Source organism: Canis lupus, chromosome 20 (genome assembly GCF_003254725.2).
Source record: "Canis lupus dingo isolate Sandy chromosome 20, ASM325472v2, whole genome shotgun sequence".
Lineage (NCBI taxonomy): Eukaryota > Metazoa > Chordata > Mammalia > Carnivora > Canidae > Canis > Canis lupus.
Window position 1 is genome coordinate 33,731,412 of NC_064262.1, and position 17,910 is coordinate 33,749,321.

The window sequence follows — 17,910 nt, forward strand, 5'->3', positions numbered from 1 at the left end:
GTGATGCAGCATTTTTGTTTCAGCATCATAGTGGCAACTTAGGGGCAGTTGCTCCATGGCAAGCCCTGTGCTGGGCACCTGGGAAGTGAAAATGAGTGAGATACAGTCTTTGCCATTGAGGAATCCTAACTTCAGTGCATTGTGGTATGCTTTCTATGACATGCCTTTTAATTTCTTCATTCACTCAACAAACTGGGCCTTGGAACCTTGCTGAGGAGTTTGGGTTTAATTTCTCCAGGCAGAGATGGTTTTGGAAGAAGGATCTGATCAGAATGGTTTTCTCACGAGGTCAAGAACAGAGAGAGTAGATCTGTGAAGCTGGGGACTGGCAGCTGGTATATCAATTAGGAAGTCAGGGAAATCTCCCAGGGAAATCCTCTGCTCTATTATATGTTAAAATGTATGTTGTTCTCTTTCACTGTGAACAAAAAATGAAAAATTGATGAACAAAAATCCCCACAAAATATAGCACCAGTTTTGGAATAAGGCTCATTTCAATTCAAATATCATCAAATAGACCCAATACTGCTATAGATTTTTACTCTCTCATTACTGATGAGACCAGGCTTTTAGGATTTCTCTTCTTGGTTCAGATGGATAAATGAAAGCAAATGTGATGAATTAGTTATCTGTAACGGTATTACCACAAATTGAGCACCTTATAACAACATACATTTATTATCTCACATTGTTTGTAGGTCAGGAGTTCAGCATGGCTAAGCTGGATCCTCTAATTCAAAGTCTCACAAGGCTGGAATCAAGGTGTCAGCCAGGGCTGTGGTCTCACCCGAGGTTTGACTAGGGAAGACCTGCTTCTAAACTCACATGGTTGTTGGCGGCATTCAGTTCCTTGTGGTTACAAGGCTAAAGGCTTCAGGTCAGCTATTGGCGAAGGCTGCCCTCAATTCTTGCCACATGGGCCTCCCCACATGCCTCCTCAATGCCAGCCAAGGAGAGAGTTGCCTTGAAATATGAGTATTATAATCCATTGTAATCACATATATACAATCATGCACATCCTGTCATTTTGCCATATTCTCTATGGCTAAAAGCACATTATTACCAGGTCAGCCTACACTCAAGATCACTCAAGGGCACAAACACAAGAAAGCAGGAGTCAGAGGCCACCCGAAGAGGCTTTCTGCCATATGCCATGTTCAGTGACTTGATAGAGCAGATAAGAGAGTAAAGAGACCAGAACCTGTAGAGCTCCCAGGAAATATTGCTGTTGCCAGAAAGCTGCCCTCTGTTTTCCTCTTACTCCAGTAGTACTGGAAAATTGATCCAGAGTCCTGAATCCTTCAGGCTTATTATTTTAGCCCTGCTACAAGATTGAGGCAAAACCTGTTTCATTATCTGTTGGCTGGAATCCTAGTGGCAGCACTCATCTGTATTGGTTTTCTTTTCCTATATCTTTTTTGTTTTGTTTTGTTTCATTAAATATTATCCTCCTTGCCTGACTTTGTTCCCTTTGGTTGCTTTTAACTTTAATTTGTGTAGCTCAATTAATTTGAATAATAGTGTTTTGAAGGCAATTAGCAAGGGCAAGCAAGATTCCAGACAATATACTTAGCAGGTTTCAGGTAACAATTTCAAGCATTCTGTTTATTAGCTTCATGATAAATCATAAAAGAAGGAGCTCTATGGCTCATAGAAAAGCCTGGCACCATTATGGATCTACCTTAAGTATATCTCTATCTCAATTTCCCTACCTATAAATCCATTGGGTGCAGTATCCATACTACTTCCCCTAGGATAGTCCATATTAATTCCAAGGGGAACTAATAATTTTTTACATAAACTGGAAATCTTACACAATAGAAATTGATTTGCGTTCTGCACTGTTGAGCAAAACTGTGCCATGAAGCTCTAAATAATTGTCATGAACTAAGTATTTACCATGTGTCAGTGTCTCTGCTGGCTCTTTTCCTTTCCTTTTCTTACCAGTCTTGACAGTGACATTGAAAGGTAAATAGTAATATCTTCATTTTGTGGATGATGAGTCTGGGATTCAGAAATGTCATTTAATAGGTCTAAGGCCGGGCAGTCCAGGTGGCTCAGCGGTTTAGCACCGCCTTTGGTCCAGGGCATGATCCTGGAGACCCGGGATCGAGTCTCACGTCGGGCTCCCTGCGTGGGGCCTGCTTCTCTCTCTGCCTGTGTCTCTGCCTCTTTCTCTCTTTGTGTGTCTCTCATGGGTAAATAAATAAAATCTTAAAAAAAAAATAGTTCTAAGGCCATGTAGCTCTGAATTGGGATTTTGCATGACACCATAGCCTGTTAACATGTCATTGCACCGGGATATATGAAACTAAGGTCAATCCCTCACTCAGATCATGACCCATTTATTATTTTTACTGAAATCAGCGGCAGTTTTTTAGAAGACAGAAAGGAGTGTTATTGCTAAGAAAAAGTGCTATAGAAAAGCCACAGGTTGAATTGCATGATATTTTCACCTTTCAAAATATATATCCGTACTGTGGAATACAATACAGCAATTTAAAAAAAGAAAAGAAAAGAAAGAGAAAACGTGAGGTAAGCTTAAAATAGAAAAGATTGTCAAGATATAGTGTTAGATTTTAAGAAGTAAGTTGCTTTTAAATAAACAAATAATAAATAAATGAAAAAGAAAAAAGCAAGTTGGAGAAATTTGAGTATGATGCCATTTGTGTGCTAACCTTAGTCATACAAAAAGCAATCATTTAGAAAGAAAAGAAAAAGCAATTATTTAGGTGGGGAAGAGAGACGGATTTGTAAACCCTAGAGCGAGGCTCTCCCTACCCAAGGCTGCTGCTGTGTGGAGACCATGGGTGAAGCCACCATCACTAAGTCTGACCACGAAGCAAAAACCTTCAATTGAGGACTTGGAGGATAAGAAGGAAGGAGAATACGTTAAACTCAAAGTCATTAAATAGAATAGCAGGGAGATTCGCTTCAAAGTGAAAATGACAACACATCTCAAGAAAGTCATACTGTCAAAGACACTGCATTCAATGAATTCACTCCAGTTTCTTTTTAAGGTCAGAGACTTGCTGATAATCACACTCCAAAAGAACTGGGAATGGAAGAAGAAGAGGTGGTTGAAGTTTATTGGAAACAAATGGGATCATTCAATGATTTAGATATTTTTTTTCTTTCTTTTTTTTTCTTTACTCTCAATCCTTTTTTATTTTAAAAAATAGTTGTTGGGGCACCTGCGTGGCACAGCTGGATGAGCATCCACTCTTGGTTTTGGCTCAAGTCTGATTTCAGGATTGTGTGATTGAGCCCCCATGTCAGGTGTAGAGCCTCTTTGGGATACTCTCTCTCCTTCTCCCCACCAGCCCCAGTGTCTATCTGTCCCCTCTTTAAATAAATAAATAAATACATACATACATACATACATACATACATCTTAAAAAAAATAAAATAGTTTTTTTTGTAATGTAGCAGTTCCAAACTAGAATTGAAAACTGGCACCCCATCTCTTTAAGACAAATGGTAATTTGAATTCTAGTACCCATTAGCCATTATCATTTGTTTTCATTGTACTGATTTTTGGTGATTAAACCTCAGCCTTCTTGGGGCACCTGGGTGGTTCAGTCGTTTGAGCATATGACTTTTTTTTTTTTTTTTTTTTTTAAGAGCCTCCAACTCCTAATTTCAGCACAGGTCATGATCTTAGTGTTGTGAGATCAAGCACCATGTCGGGTGTAGGGCTGGCTTGGGATTCTCCTCCCTCTCCTTCTGCCCCTCCCCACCCACTCTCTCTCAAAAAAAAAAAAAAAAAAAAGCCTCAGCCCTCTTCATATTGCCCTTTTCTTTTTTAAAATTATACATATGCACAGAGATGCCACCTTTTCTAGGACAATGCATTTTCAGGATTGTGGTAAGTAAGATCCACCAATGGGAGTGTTCATGATGACTTTCCAGTTAGCCCTAAAGTTCTAGCATGTGATTACTTCACTCCTGGACTATGACTTTCAGTGACAGATGGAAGTTTTTCAGATAACTCAACTGTGGAAAAATGACCTTTCCTTAACTTAAAGCTGCTTTGAAAATTTGAGGGCCTGGACCAAAAGAAGAGAGGTATCAGGCTGGAGTCAAGATGACAGAGATAATGAGAGTAATGACTAACTCCAAAGATGGCTTCATTGAAGAGAAAATATTTTGGGAAAAATTTTGTCAGAAAATTGTAATTTTCATTAGCAGTTAATAAAGTTATTCATGCAGAAGAGTATTCAACAGAACACTGCTTTTTTTTTTAATTTTTGGTCAGAGATATGGGTTTAAAATGGGCATTGTCTGTACCAGTTTCATTAAAATAAAACATTTGTAAAAACCATTAGAAAGCAAGTATTTAATTTTCAAAGATACATAAATGTATTGAAAGCAACCTGAAAGGATAACACCCTCAGCTCATTAAAATAATTACCTCTGAGGATGGGGTCTGGTGTTGGCTCCAGTGGCCATCTGGGACAGCTTTCGTTTAATTTTCGTTTAATTTTTAACATTTTATGTGTTTACAAGGAGAAAGTATTTGTGTTACTTGTGCAATTAGAAATTATTTTAAAAAAATACAAAACACAGTCAGCCAGTTTCTTAAAGGACCACAGCCAAAAGTTATAAAGTCACTTCAACAATAAAGAAAAAGGATAAACTAAAAATACTATGTTACCAAGAAGAATTTGCCCCCCCCTCCCCCCCCCCCCCCCCCCCGAGTTTTCTCAGTCAGCTGGAGATTTGAAGGCTGGCTTTTGTCTAAACCGGGTGCTTGCTCAAGAGTCAGCTGTGGCCACCCTAGGAAGAGTTCTCTGATGAGCTATGCTGGGGACAGAGGGATGAGTGAGCAGGTCTGTTTCCTTCTAGATATCTCTGCTCTCAATCACTTCACCTTATGTTGGGTAATCTCCCAGAGCCAGATGAGTATGTGTGTTGGGGGTTGGGGGGAGGTAAGAGAGTTAGTGGATGGAGAAGAGAGGGGTAAGAAAAGAAACTCTTCTTTGAAGGTGAAAGGATTGGATTCAGGCAGCCCCAGGTGGCTCAGCGGTTTAGCGCCGCCTTCAGCCCAGGGTGTGGTCCTGGAGATTCTGGATCGAGTCCCACGTCAAGCTCCCTGCATGGAATGGAGCCTGCTTCTCCCCCTGCCTGTGTCTGTGCCTCTCTCTCTCTCTCTCTCTCTCTCTCTCAATGTGTCTCTCATGAATAAATGAAATCTTAAAAAAAAAAAAGGATTGCATTCTAGACATTTGCGAGGAATCACTTAATGTCCAGGCTGATTAAGTCAGCTGGGTGCCAGCCTAATGAGACTGGCATGGATTCCATCCTTTGGTGGGCCAGATCACTTAATTCCTTAGAAGAAATGGCATAAGAATTCTTGACTGTTTTTCTAGATCTTGCAAAGTGTGTCACTGATGCTAAATTAGCCAGGTCCTCAGCAAAAAGATCCAAGTTACATCTGAATCATTTTTTTCTAATCCACATTAAAAGAAACACATATATAACTGTTAAACCAAAAATGTATATAGCCATGTGCATCTTAAAATCTCACGTGCCTGGATGGTTCAGTTATCTAAGCATCTCAGTCTCAGCTCAGGTCTTGATCTCAGTCAGGGTTGTGAGTTTAAGCCCTGCACTGGGCTCCACACCCAGTATAGAGCCCCACTTAAAAAAAAAAAAAAATCTCACATTCTAGTGGTGGTACATGGACCATGTTTAGGGAAGCATTGTCAGAAGTGGGATGAGCTTTGGGAAGGAGCTGGGTTCCCATATTGCCTCCACAACTAACTTACTAACCTGAGGACTTAACCTTCTTAGCCTTGAATTTCCTCACCTCCACGTAGGCTTATTAGTGGTTCCTACCTTGTAGGGTAATTGTAAAGGATTATCTAAGCTAACTTCTATAAAACATGTGTAGTGCCTACAATTTATTAGCAAAAAAAAAATCTGTGCAAATAATAAACAAATGCCAAGATCTTGATTAAATACAATGTCTATAATAGATGCTGCCATTCTTTGGTGATGGTACAGTACTTAATTTCTTGTTTTGAAAATTTGTATGTGTGTATGTATGGAGGGTGGGCTGTTCCCCTAAACTGTTCCCTTTTGATCCTTTTTAAATTAACATTTTGGCTATAATGCATGGAAATACCTATTTCAAATCAATCTGATGGCTGAAAAAGGCAAAACACAGAACCAAAGTGATTACATACTTATTCTGAAATGCACAGAATCATACCCAAGAATTTTTCTAATTAAATGGTCTTTGTGGGGGTGAAGTCTCTAGTATGAAACTATGTAACTAAAGCCTTAGAAACATCTCATCAGATTGTGGGTGCTTATGTTTAAATTTTGTATCACATACATCTGCTCTGGCTCAAGTGCTGGCTAGATAACTTTTTACTTAGAAAAGTGAAGTTTCAACTCAGCTCAGTAGCTTTTAAGTGACTGCCTTGATGGGGAGAGTGGGAGCCAGGCAGAGTTGATGGCCACTAATTGGGTAAGTTGTGCCTTGATGGAGGTCTTGGAAGACCTCACATAACAGAGCAAATAGGAGGGTGTTGCGTCTGAAAAGGTGATTTGGCTTGGGAGGCGCACCCATTAGGACACTCCCAAGTTTTCCTTGTCACTTCTTTACAGCTTCTGATTAGCTGGTGGGCTTTCCCTACCATCGCTACCATAGGCAAAGACTCAAGCCAGGTCTATCCTTCTCTGTCTTGCAATTGAGATACCAAGTGGATGTATCTAGGGATCTTAATTTGCCGTTTTGTTTAACCCTGAACTTGATTAGTGCAGATGAGGAACTGGAGGTTCTCACGTATTGGAAGTGAAGAAAAGGGTTTTCAGCAATTCTGCAGCCTGGAATGCTAATTTAAGCATTCCTCAGATCACATAGATACATTCTGGGGCTTAAGGGTTTCTTTGGCATTGTGTGACTGTGTCTATGTTAATATCAGAAACTTTTCTCTTTTCATCTTTCCTCTTATTTTTGAAGACCTTTTCTATCTCAGTAAATCTTCCTACCCATGAAACTCAACAAAGCAACATCCTAGAAATTCTTAACTTAAAAAAAAAGACATTTTAGTCTTTACCTGATGAAATGAGCCAAAGAATAATTTGTTATTTTTGAATAGATAGTATTAATTTTATAATATATCAGCAAGTGAATTTCCAATGTACTCCCGGCTGTGGTTTCAGTCTTTCAAGAGTAGGATTTGTCTTCTCAGTTTTAAAATTAGGTCCAGTAAAGAGATTCCCAGGAACATGAGTCAGGGCAGAGCTGAGCTTCCATCCTGGTGTCTCAGACTTTTATTGACGCTTATGAAGCTTGCTGTACTAAGTCCCTCAGCAAATGCACACTTCTAATCTCATGTGAAAGACAAATGTATAAACAATGAACTGTGGGTCAGGGGACGTGTGTTGTAATAGAGATGCTTTAAAAGGAGACATTTGATGGGAGCATACTTGGAGATTCAACCTTCTCGTCTCTAAAATGTGCAAACTGGATGACACCTCTGCTCCTTTCCAGCTTTGAAACTATGAGCCTGTGGGAACACAGACCATGTCTTTATCCTAGAACATTTGTTTTGCATGATCACGGAGTAGTAAATATACCATCCGACATGGTAAATATTTACGGCCCCCTGAAGCAGAGTGTTTTTTCCTGTGCTGACCATTGTTGGCTGGCTCTAAGCACAGCATGGGGTTTTCATTAGAGTATAGTGGAGAAAGTCTCCATCTCTCCTTTGCAGAATGTCTGGGATGGTCTTAAAAAGTAACCACTTTGCTTCAGAGTGCTAAAAATATTTACCTAACAACAAGGTGGGCTGCTGGAGCATTCCCCATTTCCTCTTAGCAACTTGAGGGAATGTGCAGAGGATTACACACTGCCAAGATGAGATAATGCCTGGGATGTGGTGGTTGAGGTCATCTCCACGGGACTTCCTATCAGATGAAGCTCTTCCGGTCCCGAGAACACTGGAATCCTGTGGTGTTCTACTAGTTTCTTTCCAGAGTTGGCAAACCAGGGGACCAGGCCCACTCTCTTAATACCCTGTTATGGGAAATCACTCCTTTTCCAGGGTGGTGAATGGGTAAACGTGATATTTTGCTGTGAGCTATCAGATTCTAAAGGAAGATAGCCATCTAGGGTGAAAGTGTCCTTGCAATGATGCATTGATGCAAGCAGATCCAATCAGTAAAACCTTAGTTACCAGACTCCTTGAGGTTTTGGGAGAGGGTGCAGGGGATAGAAAATGTGTTTAAATAACCAAGCCCTTAATCTTTGTTTCGTTCCTCTATATTTTATGTAAACTTTCATCTTGGAATAACTTTAGATTTACAGAAAAATTGCCAAATTTGGCAGAGTTCCTGTAAAACCTTCCCTCAGCTTCCTCTAATGTTAATATTTTACATAACCACATTTATCAAAATCAAGAAAGTCATATTGAGGGACACCTGGGTGGTTCAGTGGTTGAGCATCTGCCTTTGGCTCAGGGCGTGATCCCGGAGTCCCAGGATCGAGTCCCATGTCGGGCTCCCTACATGGAGCCTACTTCTCCCTCTGCTTGTGTCTCTGCCTCTCTCTGTGTCTCTCATGATTAATGTATAAAATCTTTAAAAAAAAAAAAAAAAGGAAAGTCATATTGATACAGTACTACTTATGAAACTCAAGTCTATTTGGATTTCACCACACATTCTCCTTTAAAAAACAAGATTAAAAAAAAAAAAAAAGCTAAGTCAGGTACATATACCTATGTATGCACCAATACATAAATATATATAAAACCTTATTTTTTAAATGTATATATGCCACTACACAAATTTATCTCATTATATAATACATACTGTGTTCACCTGTCTTTTGAGACAGATTATACAAATTATCATTTGCCACTTTGGGATGAGCAACAGTCACTATGCAAATATAGCAAAGCTATATTGCCTTGGCCTCTTGATGTTTTAGGGTTGTTTGGCCCCAGGAATCAGCACTTTTTTGAGTCCTCAGATCAGCTTGCCACAGTTTTTCTAGACCTTCTCACATTACCAGGCTGCCAGCTGTTATTCTTCTCTGCCATCAGCATTTTTTTTTTTGTCCATGGCAGACGTTGTCACATCTACACTTCAGTTGCTAACCTATTTAGATTTCGTAACCATGCAGTAGGGCTTCTTAGAATTATGGAAGGAAAACTACCTGTAAATGAGGTTTGTGGGCTATATCAGGAGGTGGATTTTATGACATTTTTTTCAAAAGCCTTTTTATTATCTTATTTTCCAGTTTTTGACTGTATTTTGATAAATAACAAAGCAAAAGTTAGTGATAATTTAAGTAATAAAATCCAGATTTTATTTTTTTTAATATTTTATTTATTCACAAGAGACACAGAGAGAGAGGCAAAGACATAGGCAGAGGGAGAAGCAGGCTCCCTGCGGAGAGCCCAATATAGGACTTGATCCCAGGACCCCGGGATCACAACCTGAGCCAAAGGCAGACACTCAACCACTGAACCACCCAGGCACCCCTAGAATCCAGATTTTAATAGCTAAAAATATAGGAATTAATATCTGTCTTATGTAGAGATTTTTACCAAAAAACTCACCCTAGTATTATGTTCTTCTGGTGTATTCAAATGATTACTTTAACTGTGTAAACATTAACCTAGGTGAAATTTTGTTTTTATATATTTTTTAAAGATTTTCCTTATTTATTCACAAGAGACACACACAGAGAGGCAGAGACATAGACAGAGGGAGAAGCAGAGTCCACGTAGGGAGCCTGATGTGGGTCTTGATCCCGGAACTCCGGGATCACACCTTGTGCTGAAGGAGATGCTCAACCACTGAGCCACCCAGACATCCCAACTTCTGTGAAATTTTAGATTTTTCACCCATTGTTTTTTTTACATGCTTTACAACAATATTTGTTTATTGTAGAAAAATTGGAAAATATAGATAAGTTTATTTTCCAGGGGCAGCCTGGGTGGCTCAGCTCAGCGGTTGAGCATCTGCCTTCAGCCCAGGACATGATCCTGGGGATGGATCCAGAATCGAGTCCCACATCGGGCTCCCTGCATGGAGTCTGCTTCTCCCTCTGCCTGTTTCTCTGCCTCTCTCTCTGTGTATCTTTCATGAATAAATAAATAAAATCTTGAAAAAAAAGTTTATTTTCCATATCATTATTTTGAAAGGCTACATAATATTCCATTTTATGGCTATATTTAGCACATATACAATGATATCTAAGTTTCTTCCATTTGTAAAAATATAGTCCTGTGATAGTCTTTGCAGCTATACTTTTGCACACATTCAAAAGGCTGTTCTCCCAGGAGTGAGATTATGGGGCAAAAATATACACTTTCATGCATCTTGATAGCAATTTGCACATTTATCAGAGTGTTAGACATGTGAGCTTTTCTACCTGCTGAAGGAAGATACAGCCTGAGGTTCCAGAGTAGAGTTGTTCAAGTGGCTGTTTGCACAGTAGCAAAGGAAACAGCCCCCACTTGGACCATTCTGGTAGTGTGTTCACACTGAAGGGAATTCAGACAAAAAGCTAAGCCTTTTTGGTGACTTACTGACTCCAAGTAGGAAACTGTTTGTCAAGACCTGTTGCAGTTTGTTGTGACCTTATCTGCTGGGGGTGATGGCCTTGGAACCCAGGGTTTACGAGGGGCAGGCTCCCACAGGCTCCCACACAGCATTTCCTTGCCCTTCAGCTTCAAACAGCTTCATGACATAGCCTCTTTAATGAATAGTCATCCTCTTCGATTCCCATTGGTAATTATAGGACCATCCTCATGTTTTCTGCCTGGTTGACTGTTAGGCAGAACTTCTTGGCAAGTTTTCTAGCCAATTAAAAGTGGAAGACTAGTTCCATTGAGCAGTCAATTCCAGTTAACTCAGGTGGCGGGAGTGTGGTGCTAATGCTGGACCTGGAGGCAAGGGTTTGATCACCCAGGACTTCAGGGAGCTGTACTCTTCTCTGAGTAGAGTAGCAGAGTAAGAAAATGGATTCTTTGCTTGTTTCTTCTCCTTCCTTTTAAATAGTCTCTCTTTTTAAAAAGACATTTATTTATTTGAGAGAAAGCAAACACAAGCAGGGGGAGGGGCAAAGGGAGAGAGGGAGAAGCAGACTCCCCTCTGGGAGTAGCAGACTCCTACTGAGCAGGGAACCCCAAAGTGGGGCTCAATCCTAGGACCCTCCCAGGACCTTCCTAGGGCTCTGGGATCATGACTTGAGCCAAAGGGAGATGCTCAACCAATGAGCCACCCAGTCACCCCTTAAATAAAGTCTCTTAATTAGACTCTCCTCTGGGCATCACCATTCATTTTTTATTTTTAAATTTTTTTATTTTTAAATATTTATTTTACTGATATATACAGTATATACTGATATACTGACACACCACATCACATTAGTTTCAGGTGTACAAAAGAGGAATTCAACAAGTATATACATGATGCTATGCCCACCTCAAGTGTAGCTACCATCTGTCACCATACAACACTATTACAGTAACACTGACTATATTCCCTATACTGTATGTACCTTTATCCCTGTGACTTGATCATTCTACAACTGGAAGCCTGTATCTCTCCCTCCCCTTCACCATTGTCATCACTCTTCTTTTTAATCAACAATTTAGTGCCAGTCTTTTTCAAAAATTCAAAATAATTTTTCTGAACCTTCTGATTCTGATCCAGACTCTTCCCTTTCTTTAGGAAGTCATTTGTCAAATAAAACATACTTTCTGGGAAACCTGGATGGCTCAGAGGTTTAGCACCGCCTTCGGCCCAGGGTGTGATCCTGGGGACCTGGGATCGAGTCCCACGTCGGGCTCCCTGCATGGAGCCTGCTTCTCCCTCTGTCTGTGTCTATGCCTCTCTTTCTCTCTCTGTGTCTCTCATGAATAAATAAATTTTTAAAAATACCTTTAAAAAAACATACTTTCTGCAGATTCTGTATCTCTGAAAGCATGAGTTCATGTTGAATATTTGGAGGATGGGCCATCAGGGAAAGAGTTTTTATGGGAAATAAAAATTCTGTAATGCAGACTAATTGTTGGCCTGTACACAATGTCTTTGTCTCATCTGGTTGTCTTTCATAAGTTTCTTCAGAACTGGTGTGGATCATTCAGAATAGAACAAAACAAGAAAAAAAAAAAAATCCAGGTGAGCAGGGAATGGGTTGAAATCCTGTTTGCCTCCCCAGGCACAGGATTATGTTGGGCCCACTTAGGGACTCTGGAGAATGAGTGAATGAATCACTGAATGAGTATGTGACACAGTTCATTAGAGTAATCCCATGGTGGGATTATTTATAATGTTTCAGAGTTCTCTTTTAATTAAAGATGTCAACTGTCCGTCTCTCACTGCCCCCAAGTAGTAAGATTGAAATTAGTAGAACATCTCTGTGCACAAAGTATGAAGGAATTCTTTAAAAATCCTGTCCTAAAGAAGGCTACTTTCCTTAAAGGGAATAGATGGCCTTTATTTCTTGAGAAGCTTTTCATCAACTATTGATCAAAAACAAGCATGTGGTTTTCAACCTATTTATTCCTAAAATTGCTAACCTTATGCAGTCCTGAGAAGTTGACTTTCAAGCATGGGGGAATATAAGATGGGGGTGCAGGGTAGAGGCAAGGAAAAGTGATAAAATGTCTTGCACTAATCAGATATAAATGTGATACCTTTCTTGCTGAACTGTATCAAAAGGGAATTTTTGCTGCAGAAACTCTCACACTAAACACCAGTAGTTTTTCTAAGAGAAGTGATTTTTCTCTCTTTAGGGGAACTGAAGAAACCAAGAGTTAAGTCATTTCTTCCCTGTATGAGAAATCTTTCTTGCACAGGAAGTCCTTGTGGAGGTGCATGATTAAGCTTCTTTACTCTCTTTTTCCCAGAGGTCAAGAGTGAACTGAGGATGACTCAGCCACAGGGCACTCTACCAGGACCCATTTTAGCCACCCAGCCTGGGCTGTGCTGAACCTTTTACAAGTCATCTGTATAAAAAGTGGGGACAGGGGTTGTGTGTTTAAGCCTTTCTGCTAAAGCTCAATAGTTCTTTCAAGGGAGCAATATGGTCTTTCCATGTGGCTTGGGCCTTTGGAAATGGAAATAGCAATTAAACAATGAATAACATTTTACTCTGAATTAATGCTTTTATTTAATATGTAGCATGTCTTATAAGTGTTTCATTTAAATGAATGCAATATGGGCATGCATCTGTTTTGAGAAAGCCTAACATTAAAATCATAAACACAAAACTCTAGATAACTTAGGGAATTTATATTCAAAATACTTTTAGTTAAAGATTCACTACTGTTAATCTTTAAGGGAAAAGCACCCTAAGGCACTTATTTTTCAAATTTTATTTCTTTATTATAGTAGCATTGCATGGATGTTGTAGAAAATTATAAAATAAGGACAAACTTAGAGAAAGATTATTTTGTCATATTTGTACCACCCAGAGCTACTCTTCATATTTTGCCATACAGCTCTCACAAATGTATAATTATGTGTACACACAAATAGGGGAGCGTGATGTGCAGATAGTGTTTTGTGGCTTTCTTGTTCTTACATATGAACATTGTTCTTGTTCATACATACCTGCATTTATTCTTAATATCTGCATCATATCAAATTGTTCAACTGGGACCTACCTTTAATTAATCCACTATTCTTAGACATATAGCCTGCTTCCAGTTTTTCTTACTATAAACTCAACTTTTTAGAATAATGGTAGCTACTTTCTACTTCATACCCAGTGCTATGTGGAACATCTTCCCATGTAACATCTCTCTTTTTATTTAATTCAGGTAAACTTTACATAACATAAAATTAACTATTTTAAAGTATGCATGGGCACCTGGCTGGCTCAGTTGGTAGAGCATGTGACTCTTGATCTCAAAGTCATGAGTTCAAGCCCTACATTGGGTGTAGAGATTACTTTTAAAAATTATAAAAAACTCAACTAAAATGTGGCTTCTGTAACTCTGGAAAGTGATTTTGCTGTAATGATAAGTGAGACTGGGAATCTGCATTTATAATAAGTTCTGTAGGTGGTTTGGATGTGTAGCTAGTTTCTGGGCACACTCTAAAAATATAAATTAATTAGGTGTACAATTCTGTGTTGTTTAAAACACTCAAAATATTAGTGAAACCATTGCTTCTATCTAGTTCGAAAACATTTTCATCACTCTAAAGAGAAATGCTATACCTGATAAGCAGTTACTCCCCCTCCCCCTTCCCTGGCACATAGTAACCAACCACTGATCCACTTTCTCTCTGTAGGTTTACCTATCCTGGGTATTATCCTATAAATGGAATTATACAACATAGGACTTTTTGTGTAACATCTCTTTTAATCTTCACAAACCCTGTGAGGTAAGACCCAGGGAGGTTCAGAGTCTTGCCAGGGATTCCCATCCTGCAGGACTAGGACCTGAACACTCCTCTCTTTGGTCCTAAAGCCTCATCCTGTGCCACTGTCCCCTGCTTTTTCCCCATGGTCTATAGACTCTATAGTATAGATTGCTCCCTCCTTTCTTCAACTGTTGACTTTATCATCACAATTAGGTGATTGGCTTTTTTCTACTACTTTCACTTGTAAAATGGGAAAGCTTAATACAGTGGTTCTCACATTTTTCAATCAGCATCCCATTGAGGAATTGCAGAATTTCTGACTCAGGTCTGGGAGGAGGCCTAACAATCTGCTTTCCTAACAAGTTCCCAGGTGATGCTTATGCTGCTGCTCCCAGGACCAAATCCTGGAAGCCACTGGTCTGACAGGTATGATGGAAAAGAATCATTACACTACCTCCTGATCAGAATGCTTGTGATGGCACTTAAGAATTCTAAATATTCAGAAAAATTGAATAGTTGTCCAGGTTGGTAAATGTGCTGGTGGGAATTACACTGGAGGCTGAGGAGTCTCCTGGAGTGTGATCCAAACTTGGATTTGCATTTCCAAATGTATGTTTAAAAAGAATCTGAACATCTGGTAAGTTTGTAAATGTGCATATCCTGTGATCCTGCTTTATACATGTTTAAGCTTCAGAGAACCAATCTCAGGAATGCAGTGGAGGTGTGTCAGGGAAGGAAAGGGAATGATTTTTCTAACAAAAAAAAAAAAAGAAGAAGAAGAAGAAGAAAATCCAACTATCCATAAATAAGAGAACAGATAAAATACAGTGTAAGGGATGCTAGATACGGGTAAGCTTTTAACTAGATCTATAGAAAACAACATGGGAGGGAGCTCAAAAACAATGCTAAGCAGAGAAAATATTTAGATTTATACTCACAAAGTAATGTTACCCTTTATTTTGGGTGCCTGGAATAAATACATGGATAAAAAGTAATAAATTGTCTCCAAAGAAATATACAAAAGCCAATAGGTGCATGAAAAAATGCTCAGTATGAATTGTCATTAGGGAAATGCAAATCAAAACCACAATAATATACTATTCGTGCCTACTAGGATGACTATCATAAAAAAGGAAAAAAATTGAAAATTCAAGCGTTGGGAAGGATGTAGGAAAACGGACCCCTCATGCACTGCTGGTGGGAATGTAAAATGGTACAGCCACTGTGGATAGTAGAGATAGTTAAATGGAGAGTTACTGTATGACTCAGTAATTTCACTCTTAGGCATATACCCCAAAAAGTTGAAAGCATGAACTCGAATGCTTGCACACAAATGTTCATAGCAACATTATTCATAATAGCCAAAAACTGTAAACAACTTATATTTCCATCAATGGATGAATAGATAAACAAAATGCTATATATCTGAACAATGGAATATTATTCAGCCAGAAAAATGAGTGAATCCTGATACATGCTCCAACATGGATAAACCTGAGAAAGTCCAAAATCCAGAAGATCATATATACTATGATCTCATTTATTTGAAATGACCAGCACAGGCAAATCCATAAAGACAGAGGCTTAGTGGTTGCCAGGGACTGGGAGGAGAGGAGATTTGGGGCTTAATTGGGGGATGGGTGATAGAAATGTTCTGGAATTAGATAGTGGTGATGGCTGCATAATATTGTAAATATATTAATCACCATTGAGTTGTATATTTTAAAAGTGTTAAAATAATGAACTTTATCTCAATTAAAAAAAATTTTTATAATGTTAAGTGGACTGGTAACACACCTAACCCATAATAGTAGTTGCCACTGAGGTGGCTAGAGGTAGGATATAGGACTCAGGTGATGGGAAAAGGAGATGTTATGTATATATTACTAATGTTTTATTTCTTTTGCATATAAAAAGAAAGTACTGGAAGCAACTTTAACAAAACATTGAGCTCTTAATGCTGGGTGGTGAATGTTGGCATTTATTGTATATTGCCCACAGCATTTGCTATGATTTTTTAAATTTCTAATATATATATATATATCAGATGAAGAATACCCAGAAGGTGGGAGCTCAGCATGAGGAGAGCTGTCTTGCCATCTCAGACCTCTGCCTACCTCCTAAGATCCCACTGATCCTGGCCCTCTAGTTGGTAAACTCTTTCCGTACAGTCTTCAGTGGCCCCTCTTGACCAAAAGCATTGTTACACCTCCTGATTTAGGAGAAATGTCAAGGTTCTTGACTCTTTGGTGATTCATCAGCAGATATTTACTCCCCGTCTCCTCCCTGAGCCTGAACAAAAATCTTCTTTCCTGTTAGAGAATGCCCTGCCATCAGACTCACCCAAAGATTGTTCAAGTCCAGAAAAAAAACAGAAAAGTGTCCATTCTGTTCCTATGAATATGATGACTGGTTAATATGGAGCTGCAGAGAAGACCTTGACCTTTCATAAAAACATACTCTGTTCTGGGAATTGATACTCATGTCTATTTACCAGGTCTCATAATAACTGAAAATGAAAAAAAAAAAAAAAACCTGAATGATTTGAAAACTTTAGGCTTCTTTCTGAGCAGTCTAATGCAGGTATCATCAAACTACAGCCAAATCTGACCTACTGTCTATTTTTAAAGATTTATTTATTTATTTGAGAGAAAAAGAGAACGCTCTTATATGTGTGAGTGCACATAGGTGATCGAGTATGGAGGGAGGGGCAGAGGGAGAGAATCTTCAGACTCCCTGCTGCACAAGAGCCCAACGCAAGTCTCAATCTCACGACACTGAGATCATGACTTGCTTAACCAACTGAGCCACCCAGGCACCCCTGACCTACTGTTTTTATAAAAGTTTTATTGAAACACAACCACACTTTTATTTACTTATTGTCTATATTTTTGTACTGCATCAACAGAATGGAGTAGCTATAACAGAGACCTCATGGCCCACAGAGCCAAAAATAATTATTATCTGCCCTTTACAGGAAAGTTTGCCAGTTCCTGGTCTAGTGGTTAGAAACATGGGCTCTTAACTCCAATACTCTTAGAAAATAGTTAAGAGACAAGATCTTCCCATCTTCTTATCTTCAAGCGAGGGTGGCACTGAAATGCAGAGAAATGGGGTGATAAGACAGGATCACATTGCCTGGGGGTTAAGAGTGTGGACTCTGGAATTAACTGCTACTTAACTAGACTTACGACCTTGGGTATGTTATTGAAGGTTACAAATCCTCATTTCTTAACCAGTGTTCTTGAGAAGAGTGAGATAACTCAGTTATTTCATCAGTAAATATTTATTGGACCCCATTCAGTGCCAAGCACTGTTTGAGGTGCTAGTGATATAACAGCAAACATGAAGGACAGAGTTGTAACCCGATGGTGTATTAACAGTAAATTGGTCTTGAGGTGCTTGGGCAGGGGGATAGGGAGAGAGATCGGCATTAGGGAACTATTATAGCTAAGAGTTTAGAGTAACCCCCTCCAAGGAAGGGTCTTTTGAGCTGATGCCTCAATGACAAAAAAAAAAAAAGAGGCAGTCCGGCAGAGATTTGGGGGCAGAGGAAATAGCCAGTAC

At 39.2% G+C, this 17,910-nt stretch overlaps 1 protein-coding gene across 4 annotated transcripts in view; it reads left to right on the plus strand.

The window, feature by feature from the left end:
- Positions 1 to 17,910, plus strand: part of ARHGEF3 (Rho guanine nucleotide exchange factor 3) — a 304,915-nt gene that overhangs the window by 190,404 nt on the left and 96,601 nt on the right. The gene's annotated exons all lie outside the window — the stretch shown is intronic.